The 6,904-nt window shown below is 41.7% G+C and overlaps 1 protein-coding gene across 1 annotated transcript in view; it reads left to right on the top strand.

Annotated features, from left to right (window-relative positions):
- The window catches only part of LOC147009002 (N-acetylgalactosaminyltransferase 7-like), a 581,063-nt gene that overhangs the window by 564,814 nt on the left and 9,345 nt on the right, over positions 1-6,904 (top strand). The window lies entirely within an intron of this gene.

Here is a 6,904-nt window from a genome sequence, read left to right as displayed (position 1 = left end):
AGGCAAAATATATTATTTGATCACGAGTCAAAAATATTTTCAGTTATGAAGTAATGAATCGCCACATTACGGCAGGAAAGCCGAGAGGTATGCATGCTCATTCTAAGCTGTCTAGCCTGGGTTTGAATCCCGACCCAGCTCTAAACTGTCGTCCCGGTGTTTCACAGGCAGGGTGATTCATCAATATGTGTGCCGTCTCTCGGATGGATGCTAAACGAGGCGTCACATCTGCGGGAATCCCTCACCCCTCTCCCTATTTCCCCCCTCCCCTTTCTCATCCCTCTGCCTCTCTCACCCCTATCCCACCCCTCTTTCTCTCTCTCAACCCTACCCTCCCCCTCACCCACCCATCTCCTTCTTTTCGATCCCGACCCCTCCCCTCTCCCCCCCACCTTCCTCTTCCCTCCCTGTCTCTCCACCCCTCTATCTCACTCTCCCACGCATCTCTCTGCTCCCCCACCCTTCCCCCTCTATTCAAGGGACTGTAGCATGAACAAATCAGATTCAGAGTGTGCCATCTGGTGGGGTGCAAAGGTCGCTGCATGGACGAGCATGCATGCATGCAGACAGACCTTCGCTGGGAATATCACGTGGGTTTTAGATGTTCCCGTACCAGGTCTCAAAGTGTGTGTGTGTGTGTGTGTGTGTGTGTGTGTGTGTGTGTGTGTGTGCGTGCGTACGTGTGTGTGTGTGTGTGTGTGTGTGTGTGTGTGTGTGTGTGTGTGTGTGTGTGTGTGTGTGTGTGTGCGCGTACGTGTGTGTGTGTGTGTGTACATGTCCGTGCAAATTGCTGTTGTTGCCTGCTGTCTCCAAATGTGGGGGGTGGTTTTCAGGAGATGAAACAGAGACCGACCAGGTCTCAAAGTATCCACCTTCATTTCGGTAAGGGGGTCGCGATTCATGGACCAAGCTGTGAAGTTTTCTGTTCTCAAAGTTTTGTTCCGAGGGCTCTGTTCAGGATTGTCACTGAGCCCCGGACAGCTTCCAACTGTAGTTTGTTTATTTGTCGTCATATTCCCAGGGATGGTTTTTAATATCTCTGTGAGGTTCTTCATCATCATTCTCATAACTGCAACTATCACTGGTATAACTTTGGCATTCTTTAGCTTCCAGGATCTTTTCACTTCATTCTTGAGGTCTTGGTATTTGGTCTTTTTTTATTTTTGTATTGTTTAGTCCAAAATCACTGCGATGAACACCTCAATTAGCAATGCCTTCTTCTCTTTTTTTCTACCTAAGTGTGATATCTGGTCGCAATACTTTGATTTGGAAGTTCACGCTCGATTGGATCAGAAGGTCGTACGTCGGTGGTACTTCCATGTTTTCAGTGATTGCTTTTGGTTCATGTTCTCACAAATTCTCTGGAACTGGGATATCAAAGTTTTTGCAGATTTGCCAGCAGATTACTTTACAAACTCTGTTGTGTCATTGTGTATCCAGCTGTTCTAAAATGATGTTTTCTTTACCTCCGCCACCAAAGGTGAAGGCGGTTATGTTTTCACCCCTTTCTATCTGTTTGTTTGTCTGTGTGTAGGATATCTCAAAAAGTTGTGGACGGATCCGGATTAAATTTTGTGAACAGTTCGGTGTGTAACCAGGACGAACTGAGTATATTTTCGTCAAGATTCGGATCAGGATCCGGCTGCTATAATTTTTGAGTGATTCTTCACCATTGAGAGACAGGGCCAAAAACGATATAAAGCACTATATCTCAAAAAGTTGTGGACGGATTTGGATGAAGCTTGGTGGGCAGGTTGGTTGTGTGGCAAGGACGAATTGATTCACTGTTGGTGAAGATCCGAATCCGGATATGAGAATTATTGAATTTTTTAAGTAATACTTCACCATTGATAGGGCCAAAAACGATGTAGTACTGTATAGCATGATATTTCAAAAATGTATTGGGTCCGATATGTTCTCGTGCATCAGGCATTACGTGGCAGAGGTATGCGCTCCACCGAGTACCCTTCGAGTTTTAATGCGTGTTCGGTCATTCAGCATAACATATTCACTTTGTGAACACTACTTCCACCCCTCACCTTTCTCTTTTTTTCTCTCTCTCTCCCTCCCCCATCCCCCCCCCACTATCTTTGTCTCTCTCTCACTCCCTCCTCGCACCCTTCTCTCCCGCAGTGTGTAGCAAAGTTTTGTGAGGCATCGCTCTCCTCCCCCTCCCCTCCACTTCCTTGCTCTTCCCCCTTCCCTAGCTTCCCGTCTCTCCTCCCTCCGTCCTCTCCTCTCCCCTCCCTTACTTTCATCCTCTCCTCCCCCCTCCCTTGCCTCCATCCTCTCCTCTCTTCCCCCTTTCCTCAGTCCTCTTCCCTCCATCCTCCCTGCCTCCAATGCCTCCCATGCCTCCTCTCTCTCCCTCCCCTCCCTCCTCTACCCCCCTAATAACACCGTCAGCGAAGCAATGGGTTGGATTTGCTTGCCTGTACCAATAAACATCAGTGTGTGTGTGTGTGTGTGTGTGTGTGTGTGTGTGTGTGTGTGTGTGTGTGTGTGTGTCCTCCATAACTCCACAACTATAAAACCTAGCAGCCTGAAACTTTGCATGCATACTAAGGGAACTTGGTTAATTAAAACACCCCTTTGGAAGATAATTAACGGCCTTATTTAAATATGTCCTTTGTCAGTGGCATCCTTGGCCACCTCACTCTCTGGTGTCTTAAAGCATATCCTGGGTTATATCGCTGTGGTATGAAGCCGCCATGTTTTTTGGCCTGCTCAACCACGCCTTGACTTGGAACAGGCCGCAACAATTTCTCTATGATAAAGTTTTTTTTTCTTCACTTTCCTCACTCATATTATCGAATGCCTGTTCATCATAGCTACGAGTCGCTGAGTATATTGCACTGCTTATAAACGTCCTGAGGTACCATTGTTTGTGGCTTCCTTTCATTTCTACACATGCCATAACCTCGAGAATCTCTTAAACTAAGCCAAATTGCAAAATTTAAGCTCCAGAACTGAACTGAACAGCAGTTCTGACGCCAAAAAAAGTATTGATTTGTCCCATTCGGCCATACAGTATTTGATATTTTCGGTATTTCCTGGAGGTGTGTGTTTAATTTGACAGTTCGGTGATTACTCGTCGCATGCCAAGCGAGCCGTTCCTTATCAACCATTTCTTTGGAGTGCTTCAGTCACTTGGCGAGCACTCTGCATTGTTCGCACTGTCAATGATTACTGTAAATAGATCGACTTGAACATTGTTCAGAGGCCACTCGCCTGCGATGACCCAGTGTTGTTCTGTGGTCACTTTGACATAGTTAAATACAAATAATAAAAATTTAATGTCTCAATAACATCACGGCAGGATAGCCAATAGGTACGCACACTCGCTCGAAACTGTTCAGCCTGGACTCAAATTCCAACCCTCCTGGTGTTTCACAGGCAGGGTGAATCATCAATGAGTGTACCAGTAAACTGAACGTCACATCTGCCGGAATCCCCCACCCTCTTCCCACCCTCCTTCCCTCAACTCTCCCACCCCCCTTCCCATCTCTCTCGCCTTCTTTCCAATCCCTTCACCCTGCCTTCCCTTCCCCCACCCCTCCTCTCTGCCTCACCCCTCCTCGCTTCCCCCTCCTTCCTCGCTTCCCCACCCCTCCTTGATCTCTCTACCTCTTCACTCCTCCATCCCTCTCTCTCCACCCCCCCCCTCCTTAATATACCTGTCATCTGGACAGTAGTTATGTTCAGACATACCCTCCCCTCACACTACCTTCCCTTGCCCTCCCTTCATGCTGCATTCCCTTGACGTATATGGACAGTGGTTATGCCCGGATGGTGGTTATCTCCATACATATCTGTAGGGTGGTTATCTTTGCACGTATCCAGTCAGTAACCACGTATATTGGTTTTGTCCAGATGGTGGTTATCTCCATCCGTGTCAGGACGGTGGTTATGTCCAGTTGGTGGTTATGTCCGGATGGACCCTCCCCTCCCACTTGCCCTCCCCTGCCCTCCTCCCATGCTGCCTTCTCTCGCCCTCCCCTCACAATGCCTTCCCTCACCCTCCCCCGCCCTTCCTCACCCTCCCCCGCCCTCCCCTCATGATGCCTCCTCTCTTCCTCCCTTCCTTCTTACCCCCCCCCCCTTAATATTTCTGTCAGCAAAGGGATTCCTTGTATTTTCTCGAAATATAATTACAACATTGAATATATAATAGAACTATGTTGTGATACACAGAGATATAAAAAGAAAACAAAACGATAACAGTCTCACCCGGAGCTTATGAGATTTCTCAAATATCTTCTGAAATTGTTCGTCTTATGAAAGAACAGGGTGATGAACCAAAAAATATTCTTATAGATCTTCAAAAACATACTTCAAAATCAATGATTAAACTTTAAAATAACTACAAGGTTAATTTCACAATTGATAATTCATTTAGAGAGTTATTGGGTTTCTCCTCAAAAAAGATTGAAACTAATGGGACGTTTTACAGTGATAATGTCATTCAAATATCCTCAGGAATAAATTTAGTATTAATTCACTGTGATTTGATTGATGGTGCTTATAATGATGGAATAAGAACAAATACAATATTTTCATTCAGCGCATACTCAACCCCAATTGGTTATAAATTCAATATGGAACCCAAAAATTTGGTTTATCTACCTGTGTCAGGAAAAACCATACACAAGAGTAAATTTTAGGATAACCGACCAAGATAATCGTGTGATTTCTTTTAATGGAGAAGTTATATCCATCAGAATTCACCTACGTGAAGTTTTCCAATCAATAAATACGATGGTTATTGTGAGGAAACACGAGTTGGGAAAATATAAAATAATTACACGGGATGGGATGTTCCTTTCCCCATACTTCAAGGGTGAAGGTATGTATCTTTGTAGAGGATACTATAAAACTAAGAGACAAAGGGGTGTCGGACATCAATTTAGAGGAGATGGGAAAATTGATACTCTAATGGGTATCGGTTCAACTATTATTAAACATAAAGACCTAATTGGTTCAACTGCTTCTGCTGTAGGAAATGTATGAGGTGCTATAAAGAGTATAAAAGATGCCCAAAAGGAATCTTACAAATTACAAGCAATAAAAGAAATTAAGAAAGGCAAAACTCAGTTGTCTCCCCAAGAACAACAGAAAATAATTCAAATACTTGGGTCAGGTTTCAAAAGTTTTAACATCTTTTTTTCCTGAATAAATACAAGTATTGAAGCAATTGATAGTATATATGATTTGGATGATACTATTATCATCTCAAACTCAACTAAAAAAGAAGATTACTTCAAGGTAAATGCAATAACTGGAACAGACTGGAATGCAAATGGTACAAAAAGTTTTGAAATAAATAAATAATCAACAAACTTATTTGAATCTATCCGAAAGTTTCTTGTTGTGTAAATTTAAATTCACTAAGGCTGGGAATAACACAAATGCTACACTCCTAAATGATTTCTTCTGGAAAATGTTTCATAGTGTTCGTTTATACATTGGGACACACGAAGTTTAAGCGATTGATTATGTCTCTGCTGTATCTGAAATGATGAAATTTATACTATATCCATTCAGTGATAGAATTTTGAAAGGGGGCTGTCAAAGGTTTTATTCCTGATATGTCAACGGGAACAAACACAGACCCTGGATATACTCAAAGGAAAGGAACGTATAATGATGATACAAAAGCAGTTAATAGTTTTACTGTGGCAGTTCCTCTTAAATGTATATTTGGATTTTGTGATCATGATAAAGTTCTGTATGGTCTTAAAATTCGATTTCAACTACAAAGGAATGATAACGAAAATAGATTACTTTTTGGTGTTGGAAGTGCTTTTTGTGCTCAGAATTAATTTGTAATTGATGAAATGAGTTGGTATATTGGTGAATATACTCCTAATCTTAAAACAGAAGAGATGTTGAAGAGAAGACTGAACTCAAAGAAACCACTCAATGTATCATACCTTAAAAGAAGATGTCAACACGTTAAACTAAACCAAAGCACTTACACGTTGAATTTGGGTGTTCTGGAAGGAAAGCCACGACATCTGTGGATCATTTTTTTAAAAAAACAGATGGTGATATTGCTACTGATAAGAATAATGCATTGAGTTTTAATGCTAAGGGGAAAGAATTTCGTGTTTCTCTAGATGGAACATTTTATCCACGAGATAGATTGGAAATTAATTGGGAAAAAAATGATTATGCTGAAGCATGCAAGTCTTACCAAAAGGTGTGTGAAAGTAATGGAAATAAAGAACCTATTTTGGATATGACAGCATTTAAAAGTTTGTATTCAATCGATGCGTTTGATCTGAGTGCTCAAAAGGAAACTATAAAGTCTAATCGAGTGGATACTTCCCTATACATTGAAAGAGGAGAGAGTGAAGAAGTTGATACATATTGTTTGCTTTTGGAAGAAACAGAATTACAGATTAATACAGATAATGGTGTTATGATTAGTCTCACATAATTTTTTGTTAAATAAATGAGTGGCAAAGTACCAACTGGGGTATATGTTAATCAAATCAATCTTCATAAACTATCATCTTGTGTTCAAAATCAAAAGCCTTGTACGATTAACATTAATACAATTCAGAGAAAAGGAGCAGTAAGAATTGATGTTTTGCTCACAAGAGAACAGGTTAAAATCTTGAACGATACTGGCTCACTTAAAATTAAAATGACAAAACCAATGTTGAAAAAATATTCAATAAGAGAGATGAGTGGAGGATTTCTCCCATTTCTAATTCCTTTATTTGCTGGTTTAAGTGCGGTTGGAGCATTGACGGGTGATATTTCAACAGGTGATATGAAAACTGCCAACGAAAGGAAGGCTCAACTCCGTGCTCAAAAAGAATTGGAAAGACATAACAAAGAGTTGGAGAAACAAATTAGTGGGAGTGGTGTAATTGTAGATTTTGCTGAAAAACTT

This window comes from Eptatretus burgeri, chromosome 18 (genome assembly GCF_056783735.1).
Source record: "Eptatretus burgeri isolate ZD-2024b chromosome 18, Ebu_testis_v1, whole genome shotgun sequence".
NCBI lineage: Eukaryota > Metazoa > Chordata > Myxini > Myxiniformes > Myxinidae > Eptatretus > Eptatretus burgeri.
This window is presented reverse-complemented; position numbering and strand designations above follow the sequence as displayed.